General features: G+C 39.5%; 1 long non-coding RNA gene across 1 annotated transcript; it reads right to left on the bottom strand.

The window, feature by feature from the left end:
• Positions 1-1,192: 1,192 nt before the first annotated feature.
• On the bottom strand, positions 1,193-26,194 carry LOC129524992 (uncharacterized). Its single transcript, XR_008669015.2, has 3 exons — positions 25,786-26,194; positions 4,904-4,997; positions 1,193-2,472 (listed from the first exon to the last, which is right to left on the bottom strand). It is a non-coding gene; the product is annotated as an uncharacterized lncRNA (long non-coding RNA).
• Between the last annotated feature and the right edge of the window lie 1,362 nt (positions 26,195-27,556).

The raw sequence follows: 27,556 nt of genomic DNA on the forward strand, positions 1-27,556 counted from the left end.
ACCACTAGTAAGGTTACCTGACAAAACAAAGACGGTTTTGAAATCTTAAAACTAAATTTTTATCTAAATAGTTTTAGCCAGATTTCATATTAGAAAGATTTTTTTTTTTTTTTTTTTTGGAGACATGGTCTTACTCTGTTGCCCAGGCTGAAGTGCAGTGGTGAGATCATAGCTCACTGCAGCCTCGAACTCTGGGCTCAAGCAATCCTCCTTCCTCAGCTTCCTGAGTAGCCGGGACTACAGGTGTGCCACTACCATGCCTTGCTAATTTTTTATTTGTTTGTAGAGATGAGGTCTTGCTATGTTGTCCAGGCTGGTCTTGAACTCCTGTGCTCAAGCAATCCTCTTGCATCAGCTTCCCAAAGTGCTGGGATTACAGGTATGAACCACGGTGCCTGGGCTCACTTTTTTTTTTTTTTTTTACATCATCACATGATATCACCATTTAGAATTCTTGTTCTCAAAGGAAACAGTGGGCACAGTCACCACATCTAATAGCAGTGTTGGTGCTGGTGTGACAGTTTTAGAAGACGAGCTTCCAGAAGGCCCGGGGTCTGTGTGTTGGTGCAGTGAACAGACAGCCTCACTGCATACTGAACTCTTCTCTGAGATCAAACGGGAGATAATGGATTATGGATTGGCCAGCTCTAACTGGCCAAACTTCAGAAATGTGCCTGGTTCATTGCCTGGATGTAAAAATCATTGTCATTTTCCTCTTGGAGTTTATGTTTCAGTCCTCGCTGCAACCTAGTAGCTTCTAGACAAACATTCCCCTCGGAACATATGTTTGAAGGGGAAGGCGTATGTTCCCTGGAAGTTCTGTGATGGAAATGCAGTTTAGGATTCCAAGTGCTCTCTTTAAGAGATTCAAGCGTTAGCAGACCATTTTAATTAAAGTTCTCTAGACAGGAGGCAGAAAAACAAGATTGACTGGAATGAATATAACCTGCATGGTGCGGTGGAAAAAAACCCATGTGGGAATGTAGAGTTACACTACACGTTTTCAGGAAACAAATCAATATGTAGTCCACAAACAAAGCACGAGCCACCGAAAGTTGAAGTTAAAAATATCACATCAAATGGCTTGAGGCATACATTTATTTGAAAAAATACATCTTTATTGCCTTACAAATTCGCTTTAACAAGAGATTCGTTCTTCTACTGAAGGACATGCTGATTATTGTCCTGTGGCTTTCAATTAATAAGTTCACAGTTAACAGTTTTTAAGTACACTGAATCATGTAAATTTCCATATCGCAGCAGCTAATTTATTTGTTTACCGTGGTATAACAGGCACTGCATGAATCTGGTTTTGAAATCAATTCCTAGCAAAGCAGATGATTTTTGCAGGGCAGACAATATGTAATGAAGACCATCAAACCTCTCCCTGTGCCACAGCATCTAGAGTGGGTCTCATGCTGCCACAGCAAACCAAAAGGGTGAGGAACCCACATCAATATCCACACAGGCATATGGGAGGATGGTGTCTTGTTTCTGTGTGACTGCCTGTGATTCACTGCTGTCTTTTATTTATGATTCCACAATTTTTTCTTTGAGAGTTCTTAATGTATTCACAGACACACAAACACAAGGATCATTAAGTTACAAGCTGGGTTTATTTACCATTTGCAGCTAGTTCAGATGGTATGCCACTACCGAACAGCATTTGAATTTTAAGATTACATACCAACATTTCTTCTTTTCCCGCACCCTGTCCCAGACCCAGGCATGCACATGGAATTTTATTCTAACTTCTGGAAACTGATTTCTCCATAGAATGCTTTAGGATTAAAGAGGAATTCTTTTTAAAGACCAGAAGTTGAAAAAATTCCCTATAGAAGCAATAGAAAGTCCTCTGGGGAGAAAGAGGTTATGAAGAGGGAAAGTATTTGGAGAAAAGAGACAGAAAAGAACATTAGAAAGTTCTGACACTATTTTTTCAAAAAAAAAGTCATAATGATGATCTGTGCCTTTGAGATGAATAAATGAATAAATGTTTGAGCATTTCAATCAGCAAAATGCACAGACCTTGAAGAAAAAGTGACACAAAAGCATTGAGAGATAAAATTGACTAAAATGTCCTCAGTTAATTTGAAAATTTCAGTACACTCTGGAAATTGCTGGCAACCAGAAGAAACCTCACAGCCATGCAAATTGGAATTTTCTTTTCCTGCGTGTTCATGCTGATGGTGTAATTGCATTTCTGAATGTATATGCTAGTATTTATAATGGCCTTGAATGTGTTGATCTTGGACACTTTTCTTATGTAACTTATTAATGTTAACATTTTTTCCCAATGCAATATGAGCTGCCATAAGGGTCTCAGTCCTAAAGCAGCTTGATTTCTTCATATTTGGTGTTCCATGAACATAATGAGGAGAGCCCGTTTTTGTCCGTTGCGGAGCTGTCATTTAAAGTGGCCGCCACCTTCCACATTTGCCCCATCTGTCTTTTTTCAAGCCTGTCTTTGTTCTGCAGTGGAAAAATTGGCAAAGTAGAGATTAAAAACACGGAAACTACGATAGATTGAAAAATATTTGAATAATGCCCTTAAAAGTGATTTAATCTGGGTTTCTTGAAAAAATAAACCTCAGATGTAAATAGCCTAAGAGCGAGTGGATCTTGTTTCAATATGGGGACTAGTTTTTCCGGGAAGCTGGACACTCTTAACGTGACTCTCAACCTTTGTGTCCTTGGGAAAGTAAGACTTAATGCCTTTTGGAGAATCAGTCTTGGGCCCTTGGCCATTTCTCATCTTGCAGGTTGCAGATCTTTTGACACAAAAGTTAGGCATTGTGATTTGCATATTAGTGTATTCCTTTGTGATTTCTGAGCAGAGAATATGCCATCTATAATAAGACTTCATATTTCTTCAGTTAAAATACACCAGAAACCAACATAAAATTAGTCACAGCATTCTTTAGTTACCTCTCCCCTAGGTTTCAGCACTCAGGAAGACAAAGAACTGAATATTAGATAGAACATTTCCGTTCAACAGACCAATATTGCAGGAAATTTGGGAGGTGAAAGAAGTGCCTATCAGATTCTTTGAATTTAGTGCTCAAGAAATGAAAATTCACTGACAGTGTGAGTTATGGCCATTCTTGATTCAGGAGAGGAGCAGAAGCATGACACGACAGCCTCTTTGTGTGTTGACTTGCAAGGGAAGGCACATGGCTCCTGCTCACGTAGGTTGTTCATTGAGTCCCATCTTGAGCATTTCCTTAATGGCACCCACTGTGGAGGTAGGAGGCCACCTGACACGCCAGCTGACAATGTCACCTGACAATTAGTCAATTTTCATAGGTTACCTCTTCATGTTACATAAGCTAAGACCCAGATGCCAATGGACAAAGAGTTTGTAGGTAGAAGGGCACCTGGATCACACATAAATTCATAATCTAGAACTGCCAACTCCATGTGTGTTATGAAATTCATAGATCTGTTCTAAGCACACATTTGTGATGTAAATTTTCAGATTCTTTTTTTCTTATGTTAATGGCCTACTCAAAAATTTGAAAGAGATTCTGAATGTAGATTTCAAGTGCTTTACTTTTATGTGGCAGGTATACGTTTCAATGCCATCATTTGCTATTTGTCGAGTGGCTAGATTACTACTGGCTCTTTTTGGGTAGAGATTAATGGAGTAAGAGATACACTTTTTCTGAACTTTTGATGTTGTCATGGGTTGTAGAGAAAAAGAGGGAGCAAATATGTGTATGCAAGGTTGCTTTTAATTCAAAACAATCTTGGGGAATCATTGGCTCCTTGAGAAACATTAGAGTAAAGAAATGGTTCCTGGTACACACTGGATAAGAGATGGGATAAATGGGTTTAATGCTTCCTGCATGGGCAAAAAGGGCTCTCAGAGTCTTGTGTGGACTCTGGGATGCAGGATGAGGTGTTGTTTAGCAGTTGAGGAAGTAAAAATTGTGGCAGACACTCCACGACATAAAGAATCCAAGATAGTACTGATAGGTCAGTGTTTAGGAGGCTAGAAAAAGTGGAAATCAGACAGGCTTATTCTTCAATAACATTGCCAGCCAACTTCATGACTGAGTCTAGCCTGGATGACCTCCAAATATTCTCTTCTGAGAGTCCAGGATTATGAAACAACAAACAAAATGGGGATAAAAAATACCAAATTAAAATAATTATGGAAAAGTGTTGTGAAAGTTAAATGTGATGAGTGTAAGGTGCTGCCTGGCATTTAATACACAATCATAAATGTGAAATGTTGCTGTTCTTAGATAACTATTATATGTAAGATATGATAATGACATTATTGTTAATTATTACCATAATCTTTTACAAGGAAGAAGAATAGGCTTGGAGGTCCAGGGAGGATTTTTGATTAAGTGAAGTTCTTCTTTAAAAATTACAACCATAAGAATGAAGATTTCTTGGTTTTCATCTAGTTAGAAATACCTACTGGGTTCTGATTGTTTCCCACTGTAGTGAGATTTTACTCTTAGGAATCTCAAGTGGATTGGCAAGGATAATGGGCCAAACAAGGCTTGTGAGCCTCAGGGAACCTGAGTCACGCTATCTATGGCAAGATGCCTGAACTATGGACACTTCCAGGTTGTCTGGAAGCTCCAGTGTGGGAATGAAGTCAGCGCCCCTTCCCACGGTATACAGAAACTCTTTTCTCCTCCCAGCTGTGCCTAAATTTATATCCCTTGGAATATCAAACAAATACATCAGCTGGCTGCATCTTCCTCTTCTAGGTTTTCTTTTCTTGGTCACACAGGGGTAAGGAAAAACCTATGGGTGAGCCCCACAGTTACACCCAGTATCTAAACTGAGTAGGGAAACATCCTCCCAAAAAGAAAGACAACATTCCTAAATGTGACAAGTAATGCTTCTCTAGAGCTGCGAAGAAAAGGCCCCCAGTACTTACGTTTTGCTATATCAATCAGCCAAAACTTGTTAGAATTCCATGACATGAAGTTACCGAGGAATCTGAGATGCAGAGAATGGGGTTGGCACTGGGGCTGGATAGTAAGAGGGAGATATGTCATAGGTGATACAAATAACTAAGAGTCATCATTCCTGCCCTCAATAAATTTCAACCTAGATGCCCTGTGTATTTGCAATGGTCCTTGAAAATCCCCCAAATATACTTTTATCCTAGTCAGTCCTACAACTTTGGGTGCTAAATTAATAGCTGCTTTTGGACTTGAAATTTAAAGTCCCTATGCTCAAATCTCAACTCACCTTGTGTTGTAGTTACTTCCTTAAAATGAAGTCGCCCATCTCTTCATCACCAAACTGGAAATCTCAACTTTTTGATTCCTCTTTCTTTCTCTCCCTGAGGTCAGACCGCTGCTGAGTCAGGTGGATTATTTGCCCGCAGGGTCTGTCTCATATCACTACGTCTTTCCTACTTCCAACTCCATTATCTTAATTCTTGTACTCATTACTTTTATTCCAAACTGCTCTCTGCACCTTTCCCTCCTACTTGTTCCAATCTACCTACCTCCAACAGCTAGGTTAGTCTTTCTAAGGAATTGATCTAAATACGATCAGAAAGGGAAAGTCACCTTGCTAAAACTAAGCAGTCAGCATCCTGGCATGAAAAAAAAGCTTTTATAAATCTGGCTCTTGCAAATCAACTTGCCAGTACTTTGTCACCCTTGGGTGAATGGATGAAGCTGGGTTTTTGAACTCTCAAAGTTTGAAATATACGGAGACCTCATTAGAAATGCAATAGCCACCTGAGCTTCAGTCCAGGCCACCACTCCCCTGATCTTATAATACTAGAGGTATAAGCAACTTCATCACAGCAATAAGGATGTAAACATTTGCCAAAGACTATGGTTTGGCAAGCTAGATGGATTTAATCCCAAGCTACAGTTCCTCTGCTTTGGGCATGGGTAAGTCATTTTGCTGTGCTGAGCTTGAAAAATTGTCTTGGGGTTTTGTTTTAATCTGTGAAAGGGGAATACTCACGTCTACAATTTGTGTCTTAATAGGAGTAGTGAACAATAAACATATACGTATATTTCAACATGGCAGAACCTAGTACATAGTGGCTACTTTAACAATCATTATCCTTACAGATATTATTATTACTTTCGGGACCCTCTTGCTGTTTGTATCTTAATTCCTAAAACTGTAATATCAACCAAGCCTCTCCCAAAATGTTATTCCTTTCGTGTTCATTTTAAATGTCAATGTTCATTTTGCTGGGATCCAAAAACAAGTGGAACTTCAAAAATCTCATTCAAATCAGGGGAGAAGGGGGCGATCACCTGCTGACCTCAAAACCATCCTCGGGATTCTCTTTTCACTCATGCAAATAAGGGGAAATACTGAGCCACGTTCCTGAAGGACATGTTTGGACTTGTTCCTCTATTACCTCTTTTTTCGTGCTAATAATCACCCTTCTCCCTCTCTAGAGGAATAGTTTTCTGTAAATGATTGAAAAATGCATTAACAAACAAACAAAAAACCCACCAAAAGCAACAAAAAAGAAATATCCAGCTGTTTCTTCTCTTCTCTTCTTTTGAGCAAATGATGCCAACCACTGCATAAAAACCTAGCCCAGGACAAAGGCAACAAGAGAGGCATTCCTTTCCCAAAAGGAACAACTCATCCAAAGCCGTTTTGCATTCTAGTGAGTCCTTCTCATGATGGGCTCCACTAGGTGTACTCAATAGGCAGGAAGGAGAAAAGCAGGAGGGAGGGTGTGCAGTCACAGACAGCAACTTTACTGCAGGAGAAGCTCCTAGGCTTCTGGTGAATGGCGAGCCTGAGGCTGAGGCTCTAGGCCCTGCTCCATCTGGGCTTCTGCAGCCAGAGCTGGGAGCTGTGCCTCTGCAGCGAGAGACGTGCCTTCAGTCAGGAAGGGCTTCAGGATTGTCCTCGTCCCCTTCTGGGCAATTAGAAAGTGTCTTTAATTTGGCTTCTTTTCATTCCACTGATGTCAGCGCCTCCTTGTCTTCAGTCCAAACTCTGTTCCCGTCCCACTGACTCACTGTAGTTTAAGAGCATGTGGGGGTGGAGAGAGGGCTGAGCCAGGAGGCGAGAGGCCAGCATTTGGGTTTCTGTTCTATGACTGACCTTCCATGGGACCTTGGGTGAATTGTTTAGCCCAGAACCCTTCCCTGTCTCCTAATCTGCTGAGAAAGAGGGAATAGCAGGTAACTCACGTAGCAAGCGGGGTCTCTGTGAAAACCAAATAAGGTCATGCCAGTGAGAGGGTAAGGTGTAGTGCGAGTAGCAGGGATTTCTGTGATGTCCTTCCACTTAAACTGTCAGTTACCTTTACTCTCAGATGGGACTAATGAAATGAACACACTGCAGGGGGTGTGCTTCCATTAATAAACACACGATCCACCCCTGAATGAATAGAATGGAAGATGTGTGGTGCAATCAGATCCAAGCAAGTACAACTACTCATTTCAGTAGACACTGTTTAGAAAACAACAACTTGAATCTAGACACTGCAGACCTCTTTAATAAATATCTTCTTAATTGAATCTAGACACTGCAGACTTCTTTAACAAATATCTTCTTAATTGTCTGAGCAAGTGAAAACCTTAGGCAAGCCAGGCATGGTGGGTCATGTCTGTAATCTCATCACTTTGGGAGGCAGAGGCAGGAGGATGGCTCGAGGCCAAGAGTTTGAGACCAGCCTGGGCAACACAACAAGACCCCGTCTCTACAAAAATGTTAAAAGTCAGGCAAGTGTAGTGGCTTACAGCTGTAGTCCCAGCTACTCTGGAAGCTCAGGCAGGAGGATCACATGAGCTCAGGTGTTGGAGGTTGCAGTGAGCTATGATTGCACCACTGTACTCCAGCCTGGGCAACAGACTGAGACCTCATCTCTAAAATAAAAGGAAGAAGGAAGGCAGAGGAAAGAGCCTATGAATCAATGTTTGAGTGGGGGCAGATGGCCAGCCATCTGGGTTTCTTAAGGTATATCTCTAGCTGGCATCTTTTTGACCAAATTACAGACACCAAGAGCTGATGCTAATGTAGCACTAAAATCAGGCATAGGGAAACCTATGAAATAATGAAATCAGGCATAGTGAAACCTACATTCACCACGTGCAGGCCAGCGACCAATAGGGAAGGGAGAATAAGCCAGGGATCAGAAGAGGGTGGGACTTGTAGAGTTTCTCACAAGGGTGGGAGAGGTTGGTAAGACCTAAAGAAGGAATCTTGAGGCCAGTTTAGGGAAGGATCTTTCTCACCCGGAGAACATTTGCTTTCAAGGTTTTGAACTTCCTTTTAAATTTCCTTTTGATAATTGCCTTTGAAAATTCTAATCTGGTAGGGTTATTCTGAGAGAAAAGACTGGTTCAAGGTCAAGCAAGGAGAAACAAAGGGTCCCTGGTGATAAGATGGTAGAATGTGGCAACTTCTCTATAAGGAATATGAGGAAGGGGATGGTAAGCTGGCATAAGGGCCAAATTTGTGACACAGCTTTCAGCAAGTGTTGAGACGGTAGGAATTGCACCTTTTTGTAGACTCAGAGGCTTTGCAAACTCACTATTTCTTTTCTTTTTTTTTTTTTTGAGACAGAGTCTCGCTCCGTCCCCCAGGCTGTAGTGCAGTGGTGCAATCTCAATTCACGGCAACCCTCCACCTCCCAGGTTCAAGTGCTTCTCCTGCCTCAGCCTTCCAGGTAGCTGAGACTACAGGCGCAAGCCACCACACTCAGCTAATTTTTGTATTTTTGGTAGAGATGGGGTTTCACCATATTGGCGAGGCTGGTCTTGAACTCCTGACCTTAAGTGATCCGCCTGCCTCTGCCTCCCAAATTGCTGGGATTACAGGTGTGAGCCACTGCACCTGGCTGCTAGTTTTAACATTTTTAAAACTCCACTCAATGCCAAAGTCATCTCTGGAGTCTAGAGGCAAACTAGCCTGGACCATTCCAAGTGTTAGTGCAATATCCTTCTTACAACCACAGACACTGTAAGTTGAAACCAACTTTTGTGATATGAGCACATGTGTATTGGATCTACCACTTGGCCTATAGTTACGAGAAGCAGACTGGTCCCAGATCCGCAGATAGGTCACTGAGAAACTTAAGGTAAATCACATTACTCCTTCACGCCCTCTGGGCTTTATATCCTCACCTATAAAATAAAAATTTTGGCCTAAAATTTCTAAAATTTCAATTAGACTGTTTTCTCATTCTACTAGTGTTCACAGAATTACTGAATGATAGAGTTGGAACAAATTTGTTTGTAATGGCTTCATTCTTATCTTGTAGGTTGCAGCTTATATGTTATCTTCTCTGAGTGCAATATCCTGATCAACTAATCTCATCCATGTCCCCTAGATATTCTCTGTCATTACACTGTGATTATGCTATTGTACTTAAGATAATTTCTAGTGATATATTAATCATTTTAGAAAGTTAAATGTAACATAATATGAAAAGCATAGTATATTACAACCAGGTGAATTTTATTCTAGGAATGCAAAGCTGATCTGTCATTCAAAAAGATGATTGATCAGTTAAAAATAATTTTAAAAAGCTACAATGTATTACAGGGTTTATAAAATATATCGAAGTAAAATGTAAGGAAATAATAGCATAGGGAGGGAAGTAGGAAATAGAAGAACACTGCTGTAAGTTTCTTAGATAATAGGTGAACTGATATATTATCACAAGGTAGACTGAGAATACAGTTATATAGAAGAATTACAAAAATGAAATGAAATATTGCTAAAAAGCCAATAGTAGAGATGTAATGAATTTTTTTTGAAAAGGGCAGGAAGAGAGGAAAAAGGACAATAAAACAAATATAATAAATAGAAACTATGTAGCAATATGGTAGATTTCAACCTGGCTAGAGTTATGTTTACATTAAATTACATTAATTGTGAATGGTTTAATGGTAAATGGTATTACAAGTTTGAATTAAAGGGCAGAGATTGTTGGCCTGGATTAAAAAGCAAAACACAAGTATAATCTGTCTACAAGAAACTCACTTTAAAGTGGGTAAGTGTGAAATCATACAAAACAGTAGCCTATATAAACAATAATCAAAAGAAAGCTGGAGTAGATACATTAATATTAGACAAAATGAACTTCAAAGCAAAGAATATTGTCAGTTATAAACAGTAACATTGCATAATGATAAAAAGTTTTTTAAAGATAACCTTCTTTATTGTGTATGACAGAGCTTTGAAACAGACAAAGCAAATTCTAACAGAACTGAAGAGAAAAACAAATTGAGAAGTATGGTTGAAGATTTTACTGTTCTTGCTTTATATTAGGCCGGTGCAGAAGTAATTGCAGTTTTTGCTATTAAAAGTACAAGAATGCCAGGCACAGTGGCTCATGCCTATAATCCCAGCACTTTGGGAGGCTGAGGCGGGCAGACCACTTGAGGTAATGAGTTCGAGACCAGCCTGGCCAACATGATGAAATCCCATCTCTACTAAAAATACGAAAATCATGTGGGCATTGCGGTGGGCACCTGTAATCCTAGCAACTAACGAGGCTGAGGCAGGAGGATTGCTTGAACCTGGGAGGCAGAGGTAGCAGTGAGCCAAGATCGTGCCACACTCTAGCCTGGGCAACACAGTGAGACTGTCTCAAATAATAATAATAATAAATAATAATAATAACAAGTACAAGAACAAGTAGAAAAAATAAGTTAGGGTATAGAAGATTTGAACAACATTGCCAACCAACTTGACCTAGATGATGTATATAGCACATTTCACCCACTGGCAGCAGAATATACATTTTTTTTTCAAGTATATGTGGAACATGTACCATGATTGGCTAAAGTCTGGGCCATAAAATGTGTCAAATTTCAAAGAATTGAAACAGTACAGAGAATGTTCTTGACCTCATTGGAATTAAATTAGAAACTATTTTTTTAATCTTAAAAATTTTCCAAATACTTAGAAATTAAGTAATAATTCTAAATAATTCATGAGTTGAAGAAATTACAAAGAAAGATAGAAAATATTTTTAATTTAGCGTAAAATAAAAACACAATATAAGATAATTGTGAAATGCAACTAAATCCACATTTAGAAGAAGATTTAAAGCTTTAAATGCTGGTATTAAAAAAAAAGGGTAGGAGGTGCCAGGCACACTGGCTTATGCCTGTAATCCCAGCACTTTGGGAGGCCAAGGCAGGCAGATTGCTTGAGCTCAGGAGTTCAAGACCAGCCTGGGCAGTGTTGTGAAACTCTATCTCTGCTACAAATACAAAAATTAGCTGGTCGTGGTGGTGCGCCCCTGTAGTCCCAGCTACTTGGGAGGCTGTGGTGAGAGGATGGCTTGAGCCCAGGAGATGGAGGTTGCAGGTGAGGCAAGATCGCACCACTGCATTCCAGCTTGGGTGACAGAGTCAGACCCTGTCAAAAAAAAAATATAACAATGGTTCTTTATTATTAAAGCTTCCATCTTAACATGCTGGAAGAAGAAGAGGAAATTAAATGCAGAGCAAATGAAGAATAAAATGTTAAAGATAAGAGCAGATGTCAATGAAATATAAAACAAAAACAAAAATAGAGAAAATAAATAAGACCCAAAGATAGTTCTTAGAAAAAAAAATCACCGTATTGACTCATCAAGACAAAAGGAAAATTATCATTATTATTAGTGAAAAAGGGGATATCACCCTAGATATTATGGGCATTAAAATAATAACTAAGAAATACTACAAACAGCTCTTGTCAAAAATTTGACCAGGGCAGGAAAACTATGGCAGTAGGTCAAATCTGGCCTGCCACCTGTTTTAGTTAAAAAGTTTTGTTGGAACACAGCCATAATGATTTGTTTATGCACAATCATCCTTCAGTATTTGTGGGGAATTGGTTCCAGGACCTCCCACAAATACCAAAATCTGCAGATGCTCAAATTTCTGATATAAAATGTAGTATTTTGCATATAATTCATGTGCATCTTCCTGTGTACTTTAAATTATCTCCAGATTATTTGTAGTAGCTAATACGATGTAAATGCTATGTAAATGGTTGTTATACTGTTTGGTTTAGGGAATAATGACAAGAGTAAAAGTCTGTACATGTTCAGTACAGGTTTCATTTTTTTCCAAATATTTTTCATCCACAGTTGGTTGAATCCATGGATGCAGAATATATGAATACGGAGGGCTTGCTGTATTGTCTATGGTTGCTTTCATGTTTGAGTGGCAGAATTCATTAATTGCGACAGAGACTGGATGTTCCATAAAGTCTAAAATATTTAAGATCTGTCCCATTATAGAAAAAGTTTGCTAACCCTTGACCAAGATGAAATGAAAACGTTCCTTGAACAATGCAAATTACCAAAATTAATAAAATAGAAAAGTCTGAATGTCCTTATATCTATTAAGTAAATTAAAATCAAAGTGAAAAGTTTTTCACAAAATAAAATCCTGACCCAGATGAAACATTTAAGAGAGAAATAATATCAATTCTACAGAAATTCTTCAGAAAACAAAGGAGGAAACTTTTCAAAGCTTATTTCATGAGCACAGAATTACCCTAATATCAAAAATAAACAACAACATTACATGAAAACTACAGATCAATACCCCTAATAAATGTAGATGCAAAAATCCTTAAGAAATATTAGTAACTAGAATCCAGCAATATTAAAAGGATAATATGCCATGACTATGTGGGATTTATGCCAGGAATGTAAGCTGATTTAACATTTGAAAATCAACTGAAGTAGTTTACCACAAGTAAAGCTTTTTTTTAAAAAAAGAAGTTCACATTAGCATCTCAATAGATGTGCAAGATGCATTTAACAAAGCTTAACAACAATTCATGATTAAAAAGAGTAAAACATTGCAGCAAACTAGAAATAGAAACCAACTTCCAAACCTGATAAAAATCTTCTGTGAAAAATATAGAGTTAACATAATACTTAATGGAAAAACTAAATGCTTTCCACCCAAGATCAGGAGCAAGATAAGAATGCCCACTCACACTGCTTTTATAGAATATTTACTATAGTAAAAATTCTAGCCAGTGATATAAGGCAAGAGGAAAAACAAACCTGACCAGATGAAATGGAATAAGCAGACTGTTTTAATTCATATAAAACATGATTTTGTGTATGAAATAGCCAAAGAAATCTACCAAAAAATGGTAGAATTAAAAGGTGTATTTAGCATGTTCACAGAATACAAGTTGGATATTTAAAAAATTCAACTTATATCTATATAATAGCAATTGAATGGAAAAATTAGAAATTTAAATGAAAAACATGCCATTGTAATACTATCCAAAATGAAATATCTGAAAACAAATTTAACATATGCTTAAGACCTGCAGACCAAATTCTAAAAGAAAGTAGACAAAACCTAAATAAATGATATATACCATGTTCATGAACTGGAAGATTTAATGTTCTTAAGATGACAATTCTCCCCATTTTAATTAGTAGACTCAGTGTAATCAATTAAAAAACCCCAGCTAAAAAGCTCTTTCTAATATTTATGTTAGAAAATCAAAGGATCTATATAAGCCAGAAGAATATTGAAAAAATAAAAAGAACAAAGTTGAAGAACACACACTTCTAGAGTTCAAGAATGACTTTAAACCCACAGTAACCAATAATCACCTTTTATGGTTAATTGATTTTGTAAAAGATGCCAGGGTCATTAAATAGGGAAACAATAATCTTTTGAACAAATGCTGCTGGAAAGTCTGGATTTATACATGGTAAAATGTGAAAAGATGAATCTCAATCCTTTACTGACACCATACCCCAAAACCAAGGGGAGGTGACTCGTAGACTCAAAACTAACTGAAGGTGACTCATAGACCTAGCTATAAGGCAAAAACAGGGGTGCGCAAACTGGTCCACTGGCCAGATTTGGCCATGCTCATTTGTTTGTGTATTATCAATGATGCATTTATGCTACAACAGCAGAGTTGAATACTATGACAGTGACCATATGTCCCATAAAGTCAAAAATATTGATTATCGGTTGGGCACGGTGGCTCACGCCTGTAATCCCAGCACTTTGTGGGGCCAAGGTGGGTGGATAACAAGGTCAGGAGTTCGCGACCAGCCTGGCCAACATGGCAAAACCCCGTCTCTACTAAAACTACAAAAATTTGCCAGGTGTGGTGGCAGGTGCCTGTAATCCCAGCTACTCAGGAGGCTGAGGAAGAAGAATCGCTTGAACCTGGGAGGCAGAGGTTGCAGTGAGCCGAGAATGCACCATTGCACTCCAGCCTGGGGAACAAAAGTGAAACTCCATCTCAAAAAAAAAAAAAGGATTCCTGAGCAAGATGGTCAAATAGGAATGGCTCCAGTCTGCAGCTCCCAGAGAGATCAATGCAGAAGGTGGGTGATTTCTGCATTTCCAACTGAGGTACCCGGCTCATCTCATTGGACTGGTTAGATAGTGGGTGCAGCACATGGAGGGTGAGCTGAAGCAGGGTGGGGCATCGCCTCACTGGGGAAATGCAAGGGGTCAGGGAACTCCCTCCCCTAGCCAAGGGAAGCCATAAGGGACCATGCCTTGAGGAATGGTGCACTCCAGCCCAGATACTATGCTTTACCCATGATCATCACAACCCACAGACCAGGAGATTCCCTCAGGTGCCTATACCACAAGGGCCCTGGGTTTCAAGCACAAAACTGGGCGGCCGTTTGGGTAGACACCGAGGTAGCTACAGAAGTTTTTTTAAATACCCCAGTGGCGACTGGAACTCCAGAAAGACAGAACCGTTCACTCCCCTGGAAAGGAGGCTGAAGCCAGGGAGCCAAGTAGTCTCGCTCAGTGGATCCCACCCACATGGATCCCAGCAAGCTAAGATCCACTGGCTTGAAACTCTCGCCACCAGCACAGCAGTCTGAAGTCAACCTGGGATACTTGAGCTTGGTTGGGGGAGGGGTGACTGCCATTACTGAGGCTTGAGTAGGTGGTTTTCCCCTCACAGTGTAATCAAAACCACTAGGAAGTTCGAACTCAGCAGAGCCCACCGCAGCTCTGCAAAGCTGCTGTAGCCAGAATGCCTCTCTAGATTCCTCCTCTCTGGGCAGTGCATCTCTGAAAGAAAGGCAGCAGCCCCAGTCAGGGGCTTATAGCTCCCATCTCCCTGCGACAGAGCATCTGGTGGAAGGGGCAGCTGTGGGCACAGCTTCAGCAGACTTAAATGTTCCTGCCTGCTGGCTCTGAAAAGAGCAGTGGATCTCCCAGCAGAGCGCTCAAGCTCTGCTAAGAGACAGACTGCCTCCTCAAATGGGTCCCTGACCCCCATGCCTCCTGAGTGGGAGACAGCTCCCAGGAGGGGTCAATAGACACCTCATACAGAAGAGCTCCAGCTGGCATCTGGCGGGTGCCCCTCTGGGATGAAGCTTCCAGAGGAGGGAACAGGCAGCAATCTTTGCTGTTCTGCAGCCTCTGCTGGTAATACACAGGCGAACAGGGTCTGGACTGGACCCCCAGCAAACTCCAACAGACCTGCAGAAGAGGGGCCTGTTAGAAGAAAAACAAACAGAAACCAACAGCATCAACATCAACAAAAAGACGACCATGCAAAAACTCCATCCAAAGGTCACCAACAGCAAAGATCAAAGGTAAATAAATCCACGAAGATGAGGAAAAACAAGTGCAGAAAGGCTGAAAATTCCAAAAACCAGAATGTCTCTTCTCCAAAGGATCACAACTGCTCACCAGCAAATGAACAAAACTGGACGGAGAAAGAGTTTGATGAATTAACAGAAATAGGCTTCAGAAGGTGGGTAACAACAAACTCCTCCAAGCTAAAGGAGCATGTTCTAACCCAATGCAAGGAAGCTAAGAACCTTGATTAAAGGTTAGAGGAAATGCTAATTAGAATAACCACTTTAGAAAAGAACATAAATGACCTGATAGAGCTGAAAAACACAGTACAAGAGCTTGTGAAGCGTACACAAGTATCAATAGCCAAATCAATCAAGTGGAAGAAAGGATATCAGAGATTGAAGATCAACTTAATGAAATAAAGTGTGAAGACAAGATTAGAGGAAAAAAATGAAAAGGAACAAACAAAGCCTCCAAGAAATATGGGACTATGTGAAAAGACCAAATCTATGTTTGATTGGTGTACCTGAAAGTGATGGGGAGAATGGAACCAAGTTGGAAAACACACTTCAGGATATTATCCAGGAGAATTTCCCCAACCTAGCAAGATAGGCCAACATTCAAATTCAGGAAATACAGAGAACACCACAAAGATAATCCTTGAGAAGAGAAACCCCAAGACACATAATCATCAGATTCACCAAGGTTGAAATGAAGGAAAAAATGTTAAGGGCAGCCAGAGAGAAAGGTTGGGTTACCCACAAAGGGAAGCCCATCAGACTAACAGCAGATCTTTCTGCAGAAACCCTGTAAACCAGAAGACAGTGAAGGTGAATATCCAACATTGTTAAAGAAAGAATTTTTAACCCAGAATTTCATATCCAGCCAAACTAAGCTTCATAAGTGAAGGAGAAATAAAATCCTTTGCAGACAAGCAAATGCTAAGGCATTTTGTCACCACCAGGCCTGCCTTACAAGAGCTTCTGAAGGAAGCACTAAATATGGAAAGGAAAAACCAGTACCAGCCACTGCAAAAACAAACGAAAATGTAAAGACCATCAACATTATGAAGAAATTGCATCAACTAATGGGCAAAATAACGAGCTAGCATCATAAAATTCACACACAATATTAACATTAAATATAAATGGGCTAAATGTCCAACTTATATGGCACAGACTGGCAAATTGGATAAAAAGTCAAGGCTCATTGGTGTGCTGTATTCAGGAGACCCATCTCACATGCAAAGACACTCATAGGCTCAAAATAAAGGGATAGAGGAAGATTTACCGAGCAAATGGAAAGAAAAGAAAAAAAGCAGGGGTTGCAACCCAAGGCTCTGATAAAACAGACTTTAAACCAACAAAGATCAAAAAAGACAAAGAAGGGCAGTACATAATTGTAAAGGGATCAATGCAACAAGAAGAGCTAACTATCCTAAATTTATATGCACCCAATACAGGAGCACCCAGATTCATAAAGTAAATTCTTAGAGGCCTACAAAGAGACTTAGACTCCCACACAGTAATAGTGGGAGACTTTACATCCCACTGTCAATATTAGACAGATCAACGAGACAGAAAATTAGCAAGGATATTCAGGACTTGAACTCAGCTCTGGACCAAGTGGACCTAATAGATATCTACAGAACTCTCCATCCCAAATCAACAGAATATAAATTCCTCTCAGCACCACATAACACTTATTCTAAAATCAACCACATAATTGGAAGTAAAACACTCCTCAGCAAATGCAAAAGAATGAAAATTACAACAAATAATCTCTCAGACCACAGTGCAATCAAATTAGAACTCAGGATTAAGAAACTCACTCAAAACTAAACAACTACATGGAAACTGAATAACCTGCTCCTAAATGACTACTGGGTAATTAATGAAATTAAGGCAGAAATAAATAAGCTCTTTGACACCAATGAGAACAAAGACACTATGTTCCAGAATCTCTGGGACACAGTCAAAGCAGCGTTTAGAGGGAAACTTATAGAACTAAATTCCCACAGGAGAAAGCGAGAAAGGTCTAAAATCGACACCCTAACATCACAATGAAAAGAACTAGATAAGCAAGAGGAAACAAATTAAAAAGCTAGCAGAAGACAAGAAATAACTAAGATCAGAGTAGAACTGAAGGAGATAGAGACATGAAAAACCCTTCAAAAAATCAATGAATCCAGGAGCTGTTTTTTTTTAAAAAGTTAACAAAATAGGTAGACCACTAGCCAGACCAATAAAGAAGAAGAGAAGAATCAAATAGACACAATAAAAAATGATAAAGGGGAGATCACCACTGATCCCACAGAAATACAAACTACCATCAGAGAATACTGTAAACACCTCTACACAAATAAACTAGAAAATCTAGAAGAAATGGATAAATTCCTGGATACATACCCACTCCCAAGGCTAAACAAGGAAGAAGTCGAATCCCTGAATAGAACAATAACAAATTCTGAAATTAAGGCAGTAATTAATAGCCTACCAACCAAAAAAAACCCAGGACCAGATGCATTCACAGCCAAATTCTACCAGCAGTACAAAAAGGAACTGGTACCATTCCTTCTGTAACTGTTCCAAACAATAGAAAAAGAGGGACTCCTCCCTAATGCATTTTATGAGACCAGCATCATCTTGATACCAAAACTTGGCAAAGACACAATAAAAAAAGAAAATTTCAGGCCAATATCCCTGATAAACATTGATGCGAAAATTCTCAATAAAATACTGGCAAACCAAATCCAGCAGCACATTAAAAAGCTTATCCACCGTGATCAAGTTGGCTTCATCCCTGGGATGCAAGGTGGTTCAACATACACAAATCAATAAATAAACATAACCCATCACATAAACAGAACCAATGACAAAAACCACATGATTATCTCAATAGATTTAGAAAAGGCCTTCGAAAAAATTCAACACTCCTTCATGCTAAAAACACTCAATAAACTAGGTATTGATGGAACATATCTCAAAATAATGAGAGCTATTTATGACAAACCTACAGCCAATATCATACTGAATGGGCAAGCTGGAAGCATTCCCTTTGAAAACTGTCACAAGACAAGGATGCCCTCTCTCACCACTCCTATTCAACACATTACTGGAAGTTCTGGCCAGGGCAATCAGGCAAGAGAAAGAAAGAAAGCATATTCAAATAGGAAGAGAGGAAGTCAAATTATCTCTGTTTGCAGATGACATGATTGTATCTTTAGAAAACCCCATCATCTCAGCCCAAAAACTCCTTAAGCTGATAAGCAACTTCAGCAGTCTCAGAATAAAAAATCAATTTGCAAAAATCACAAGCATTCCTATACACCAATAATAGACAAAGAGAACCAAATCATAAGCAAACCCCCATTCACAATTGCTGCAAAGAGAATAAAATACCTAGGAATACAACTTACTAGGGATGTGAAGGACCTCTTGAAGGAGAACTACAAACCACTTTCAAGGAAATAAGAGAGGACACAAACAAATGGAAAAACATTCCATGCTCATGGAGAGGAAGAATCAATATTGTGAAAATGGCTATGCTGCCCGAAGTAATTTATAGATTCAGTGCTATCCCCATCAAGCTACCATTGACTTTCTTCACAGAATAAGAAAAAACTAGTTTAAATTTTATGTGGAACCAAAAAAGAGCCCATATAGCCAAGACAATCCTCAGGAAAAAGAACAAAGCTGGAGGGATCATGCTACCTGACTTTATACTACAAGGCTACAGTAACCAAAACAGCATGGTACTTGTACCAAAACAGATATATAGACCAATGGAAGAGAACAGAGGCCTCAGAAATAACACCACACATCTACAACCATCTGATTGTTGACAAACCTGACAAAAAACAAGCAATATGGAAAGGATTCCCTATTTAATAAATGGTGTTGGGAAAACTGGCTAGCCATGTGCAGAAAACTGAAGCCCTCCTTACACCTTATACAAAAATTTACTTGAGATAGATTAAAGATTTAAATATAAGACATAAAACCATAAAAACCCTAGAAGAAAACCGAGGCAATGCCATTCAGGACATAGGCCTGGGCAAAGACTTCATGACTAAAACACCAAAAGCAATGGCAACAAAAGCCAAAATTGACAAATGGGATCTAATTAAACTAAAGCGTTTCTGCACAGCAAAAGAAACTATCATCAGAGTGAACAGGCAACCAACAGAATGGGTAAAAATTTTTGCAATCTACCCATCTGACAAAGGGCTAATATCCATAATCCACAAGGAACTTAAACAAATTTACAAGAAAGAAACAAACAACCCCATCAAAAAGTGGGCAAAGGATATGAACAGACACTTCTCCAAAGAAGACATTTATGTGGGCAACAAACATGAAAAGAAGCTCATCATCACTGGTTATTAGAGAAATGCAAATCAAAACTATAATGAGATACCATCTCATGCCAGTTAGAATGGTGATCATTAAAAAGTCAGCAAACAACAGATGCTGGAGAGGATGTGGAGAAATAGGTATGCTTTTACACTGTTGGTGGGGGTGTAAATTAGTTCAACCATTGTGGAAGTATCGGGGGAACCCACCCCCAATATTTCAATGTAGGTTCTTTCTATTTTCCCTAAGTGTCGGCTGGTCTGAGAAACAAAGAGAAAGAGTACAAAGAGAGGAATTTTACAGCTGGGCTGCCGGGGGTGACATCACATAGCAGCAGGACCATGATGCCCCCTTGAGTCACAAAACCAGCAGGTTTCATTAAGGACTTCAAAAGGGGAGGAGGTTTACGAACAGGGAGTAGGTCACAAAGATCACATGCTTCAAAGGGCAAAAAGGAGAACAAAGATCACATGCTTCTGAGGCCAATAAAGATCACAAGGCAAAGGGCAAAGCAAAGATCACAAGGCAGAGGGCAAAATCAAAAACTCCTGATAAGGATCTATGTTCAGCTGTGCACATATTTTCTTGATAAACATCTTAAACAACAGAAAACAGGGTTCGAGAGCAGAGAACTGGTTGGACCTCAAATTTACCAGGGGGCAGTTTTTTCCCCACCCTAATAAGCCTGAGGGTATTGCAGGAGACCAGGGCGTATTTCAGTCCTTATCTCAACCACATAAGACAGACACTCCCAGAGCGGTTGTTTATAGATCTCCCCCCAGGAATGCATTCCTTTCCCAGGGTCTTAATATTCCTGGCTAGGAAAAGAATTTAGCAATATCTCTGCTACTTGCACATCCGTTTATAGGCTCTCTGCAAGAAGAAAAATATGGCTCTTTTTTCCCGACCCCGCAGGCAGTCAGACCTTATGGTTGTCTTCCTTTGTTCCCTAAAAATCACTGTTATTCTGTTTTTTTTCAAGGTGCACTGATTTCATATTGTTCAAACACACATGTTTTACAATCAATTTGTACAGTTAACGCAGTCATCGCAGTGGACCTGAGGTGATGTACATCCTCAGCTTACGAAGATAAGAGGATTAAGAGATTAAAGTAAGATGGGCATAAGAAATTAAAAGAGTATTATTAAGGAAGTGATAAATGTCCATGAAATCTTCACAACTTATGTTCCTCTGCCGCAGCTCCAGCCGGTCCCTCTGTTTGGGGTCCCTGACTTCCCACAACATGGAAGACAGTGTGGCAATTCCTCAAGGATCTAGAACCAGAAATACCATTTGACCCAGCAATCCCATTACTGGGTATATACCCAAAGGATTATAAATCATTCTTCTATAAAGACACATGCACATGTATGTTTATTACAGCACTATTCACAATAGCAAAGACTTGGAACCAACCCAAGTGCCCATCCAGGTTAGACTAGATTAAGAAAATATGGTACATATATACCATGAAATACTATGCAGCCATAAAAAGAATGATTTCATGTCCTTTGCAGGGACATGGATGGAGCTGGAAACCATCATTCTCAGCAAACTAACACAGGAACAGAAAACCAAACACCACATGTTCTCACTCATAAGTGGGAGTTGAACAATGAGAACATATGGGCACAGGGAGGGGAACATCACACACTGGTGCCTGTTAGGGGGTGGGGGGCAAGGGGAGGGATAGCATTAGGAGAAATACCCAATGTAGATGACAGGTTGATGGGTGCAGCAAACCACCATGGCACATGTATACCTATGTAACAAACCTGTACATTCTGCTCATGTATCCCAGAACTGAAAGTACAATAATAAAAAAAAAAGAAAAAAGAATAGATTATCTGGCCCTTTACAAAAAGGTGATCTAAAAGAAAATATGGAAGAATCTGAATATTTCCCATGATCTAAAGAAAAATGAGGGAGAATATCTTTGTGACATTGGAATAGGGAAATATTTCTAGTATAGGACACAAAAGTCACTAACCATTTAAAAAAGCAAATAAATAATTTCATTGTATTAAAATTTTGATAATTTGCTTTACAAAAGTCACCACTAAAAAAATGAAAAGGCAAGGAAGAGACTGAGAGAAGATATCTGCAGTTCCTACATCAAACAAAAAGTTTATATTCAGAATATATAAAGTACTTGTTTAATGTAATAACAACAAGACAAACTATCAAATTTAAAAATGAACAAAGATTTTAACAGATACTTCACAAAATAAGATAAATGAATAGCCAACAAACTCATGAAAGATGCTCAATATTATTAGTCACCAGTAAATAAAAATTAAAAACACAGTGAGATGCCACTATAGATCCACTAGAATGGCTAAAATTAGACTGACAATTCCAAATGTTGACAAGGATGTAGAGCAACTAGAATGCTCCTACATTGATGATGGGGATCTAAAATGGTCTAACACTTTTAAAGAACAGTTTGACAGTTTCTTATAAACTTACCAGTACACTTTTCACGTATCCAGCAATTGCGTTCCTGAGTACAGTATTTATCCAAGGGAAATGAAACAAAGACTTGAACACAATGTTCATTATAACTTTATTCCTAATAGATAAAACCTAAGCTACTCAAATGCTCGCCATTTGTGAATAGAGAGACAAAATATAGTACTTTCATACTATAGTATACTACTCACCTATAAAAAAGAACCAGCTACTGGTAACATACAACAATATGTGTTACTAAAGCACTAGGGGTTCTTTGTAGATCCTGCTGCTCACCGCACAGTAAGCCAATCACTGAGACAATGAGTATTGCCAGGGAAGAAGGCTTTAATTGGGTACTGCAGCTGTGGAGATGGAGATCACTCTCAAATCCATCTCCCTGACTGACTAAAATTAGAAGTTTACATAGCAGGGAAGAATGTAACCACGTGTAAAAAAACAGGAACAGGGAGGGGTAAGGAAGAGAAGTTGGTCAATGTGAAGCAGGTGGTAGGTTAGGCATCACGAAGGGTAAGAGGTCTGGTGGCATCTCATTGCCCAGATGCAGTGATCTGGTGAGTTTCAGCTCCTCCATACTGTCTGGGAGGCCTAATGGTTGGTTTCTTGAGAAAGGAACTCTGATAAGACAATTGTAACTGTCTCAAGCTTTAAAACTGGGCAGGTAAATTTCTGCGCTTATTCAAATGAAATCATAAACAGCAATTCTATAGGACAATGGGGCTAGTTTCATACAGATGAATCTCAGAAACATTATGGAGAATTAAAAAAGCCTGGCACACACCCCCAAAACAAATACTATATGATTCAACTTATAGGAAACTCCAGAAAAGGCAGACTAATCTATACTGCAAGAAAACATATCAGTTGTTACTTGGAGCTGGGGACAGGAATGGGTTGGGACTGATGGCAAAGGAACAATAGGAACTTACTGGAGTTTTGAAAATATTCTGTATCTTAATTGGGGTCTTAGGTACATGAATGTATACATTTGCCCAATCTTATTGAATGTATTGAATACATTTCAAATGGGCACATTTTATTGTATGTCCACTTTATTGTAAAAGCAACCTTATCAATATTGCTTTATAAACATATTTTCTTGCACTGGATTTATCTGGTAAGCATTTCATTGCCCACCTTCTACCACTACCCTGTGATTATGTAGGTGTATATCAGAGTCAGAAAGCAGCCCTCACCTACCCCAGACACTTTCAGCTAATATCCCATTTGTCACCAGCCCTATCGTGGAACGATGCATATCTATCACACTATCCACAGCTGTAGAAGGCTTTTGCATATATTCTGGGTCTGATTGAAAGAATATCTCCTGCTTAAATTTATGCCAAACTCCTTTCAATTATTACTCTGTGGACATTAAAAATGGCGCCATTTTCTTTAAATAAAAACATGTTGGCTTGAGGACAATAATTAGATCATTTCTTTCAGGCCAAGTGAAGCAGTACTTACAAAGTCTCTGCCTGCCCTGTGTCCAGTGTCCCAGATACTCTGTACCTCCAAGAACTTGGAACAACCATCTCTGAGCATGCAAAGCTGATGCTGCATTGGGGAAGACAAGGTTCTAAACAGACAGCAACCATAAAATGGTACTTAGGAATATAAGGTAAAAATCAGAATATGCAATATATTCTAAGGGTGTTGGCAATTCAGAGAACTAGAAAAGCAGCCTCAGGTAGGTAGTCAGAGAAATCATTATAAAGAAGATAAAATTTAAATAAGCTCAGAGCAACTGTAATCCCTTTAAATGTTCTTTCCGGAGCCATTATTCTATCCCTGGAGTCATTTCAGGCTCTCTTCTCAGGAACTCATAGAAAAAGAAAAAGGGTGGGGGAGGCGGATCATTTCATTACTAAAGCTGGTGGTGCTAGGGTACACCTTGGGGGGTTTGCTGAAGAAATATGCAAAATGGGCATCTCTCTGGATCACAGCTGGGAGATTTTGCAGGGATCCAGAGAGTAGAGTTTTCTACTTTGGAGTTTGTTTTTGTCATCTTAATTTCCATTTGCTTTCTCGGCGGCTCAGTATGCCACAGAAATATCACGATCTGGGAGTTGCAAAAGGAAGCATTTAGGTTGTCAACTTTCTTGCTGGGTCTAGTAGAAAGAAAAAGAGCACCAGGAAAGATGGCAAGGTTTTTAAGTAGGGCACTATGAGTAGAGAATATACTGTAAACACAGCATGTTATGTTCAGCCTTTGACCCTTCAGCTTCATTAAGCTTTTGTCTATAATATTTAAGATGAAACAGCTCTGAAAAGTGAAACTGGGAAAAATACACTCTGCCTATCAATATTTACCTCATAGGAGCATCAGAGCTACACAAGGGGTAACATTTCTCTTCCCACTAATCATTTTTACATCTGATATTGGCTGCCCTGTTTTAAAACAGGTATTTATGATCAAGTGGGCAAAAACACACCTCATCTTTTCTCAATTTTAGGGGACTTAGGGTCGTTGAAAATAATTGCTGTGTTCTTGGCAAGGTTTACCTTGCACAATAAGACAATTCCAAGTTTCTAAAGAATATGGTCTGTTTATGACCTCTGCCAAATGACCAGCATTCTTTTAAGGCCTCCCAAATTCCATTAGTGAATTAGGGAAGGTGTTGACAGGAACCCCAAATTAGCTCTAAATATATTACCTAAAAGATGATAGCATATTCATCCTCTCCTTAATTTATCAGAATAGCTCATTTTGTCCTGATGGAGAGAAAGAGTTTGAGAGAAAAGATGAGGGGTGCTTACCCTAACCTTGCATCTTCATATCTGCATAGACCAGACTACCAGGAGTCAAAAAGTTTGAGCCCCATGAACTTCAACGCAATTTGAGAAAAATCATCCTTCTTTGCTGATAGTTGTCAAGGTGGTTTTTCTCCTCCTCCTTCTCCTCCTCTTCTTCTTTTTACTCTTTGGTATAATAATTTCTATTCTGCCAGATTTTTACTCTTTGACTCTGATTCTAATTTTCTAGCTCCATTTTTTTCCCTCGGAATTAACAACAAACATTCATTTCCCTGAATTTCTTCCTTCGAACTTTCTGAAAGGCAGGATTCGATTTGCTCCTGATTCTTCCTACCTTGACTACTGGGGACATGAATTCATGCTATTATAGCTCCAGTTCCCAGCACTAAATCCAGAGACTGCTTATTTTCCTGGCCTTTTACACAGCACAGATGAACTGAGAAGGTTTGGAGGGCATTGCAAAGAATAAGGCAGAAATATCCAGGCAAAAACAAGGACACCAGGCCCATGAGAAGGGTGCAAAGACAGACTAGAGCTGGTATATTGTATGTTCTAGAGTGCTGTGTAGGCATCTAGGCTTTGCAACTCACAAGAGTGAGGACTTATTCTCTGCCCTTCAAATTTCCTAAAAGGTGTAACAAAAAGAATTCAGGAGTGAAAGTATAATCAGAAGGATACATACCAAATGTCAGGCCAGGCGCAGTGGCTCACGGCTGTAATCCCAGCACTTTGAGAGGCCGAGGCAGGTGGATTACTTGAGGACAGGAGTTCGAGACCAGCCTGAGCAACATGCAGAAACCCTGTCTCTACAAAAAAAATACAAATAATTAGCCGGTTGTGGTGGCACATGTCTGTAATCCCAGCTACTCAGAAGGCTGAGGCAGGAGAATCGCTTGAATCCAGGAGGCAGAGGTTGCAGTGAGCCGAGATCATACCACTGCACTCCAGCCAGGATGACAGAGTGAGACTCCATCTCAAAACAAACAAACACAACAAAAAACACAAAGCAAACAAATCCAAATGTTAAATATAGGGAATTATCATAATTAACTGTACTCTCTTAGTTTCTCCATCAGTGAACTGAGTGTCATAGTAACTGCACAATCAACTTTCTAGGATAACAGAGATAATATCAGAAACCAAGAGATGCACATGCGCTTCATAGTACATTTGAAAAAGTATTTAGTTGATGGAAAATCACAGGCTGTGGACTCCCCCTTCTCACATCAAATCCATGGAAATAAATGCATATGCATTATTTTACTTGGAAAGAAGAGAACTATCAGGGAACCAGAAACTATGAAAAATCTTAAAAGAATGCAAATGGAAAACTACAGAGGGAACAACAGCCAGGAAGAGAAGCTGGAGGCCAGGACGAGCCCAGGAGACAGCTGCAACATAAAGGCGGGAGAAGCCCTGAGCAAGCTCCTGTCTGGAGGTGGTAGAAGCCGGGACTCAAAGGTGAGAAAGAACCACCAAGAGACTGGTTAGTTGTGATGCCACAGGAGGAGGGGCCAGTTGGGTTCATTCTTGCACTTGGCTTCCCCTGCTCCATAAGCAGCAGTAGCAGATGCTTCTGACTCAGGAAATAAAAGTGACCGTGAGACCTCAGGAAAGAGAGAATTCAAAGAGCTTTGGCTGGCTTGCCACTCCCAGAAAGTAAAGGACTGCACCACGTGGAGTATTAAATGCTATGGTGTCCTGCGCTATAGCAGGCTCAGCTGCTCTCCAAATTATTTTGGAAACTACAAGTGAACTAGCCTCACAACAGAGGTAGCCAACAGACTAACAGTAAAACCCTGTTTAGCCAGGTGTGGTAGCCCAGGAAGTTAAGGCTACAGTGAGCCGTGATCACACCACTGCACTCCAGCCTGGGTGACAAAGCGGGACCCAGTCTCAAAAAAAAAGAATAACAGGGAATCGAATCTCAACTACAGAAACAGGCACTCAAGTGAGAAGTCTCCACTATTTGAGAAGAGTCAACACGATGAGAGAGAAGTAGTAACATCAGCAAATGGAAGAACTTACACAAAGACTACAGAGTTAGTAGGACAATTGGAATAGGATTTAAAGAAAGAGACCAACATCAGATTTCCCATCTAGAATATACTAGGTAAAAGTATGAAGTAATTTTGAATGCAGAAATGAAATGATTATGAATCTAAGTGACAACACTTCTAGTTTTCTTTATAATATCTTTTTCTCTTGCTTCTCGCTAATTAACAATACTCCAATATTACTTAAAGTAGTAACATGTCCACTTAAAAATACTTCTCCAGAATCCATTGTAACTAGAACTGTCCATCTGACATAGACATGTAAGCAGAAAGTTATAGGGTGGAGGTCTCTGGAATTCTGTTTTTCTAATAAAAAGGAATAGACACAGCTGACCTATGTATACTATCCTTCTCCTTGTCCTATCTTCTTCCTCTCTGGAATATGGGCTTAATAAT

The sequence above is a fragment of the Gorilla gorilla genome, chromosome 8 (assembly GCF_029281585.2).
Source record: "Gorilla gorilla gorilla isolate KB3781 chromosome 8, NHGRI_mGorGor1-v2.1_pri, whole genome shotgun sequence".
NCBI classification, from domain to species: Eukaryota; Metazoa; Chordata; class Mammalia; order Primates; family Hominidae; genus Gorilla; species Gorilla gorilla.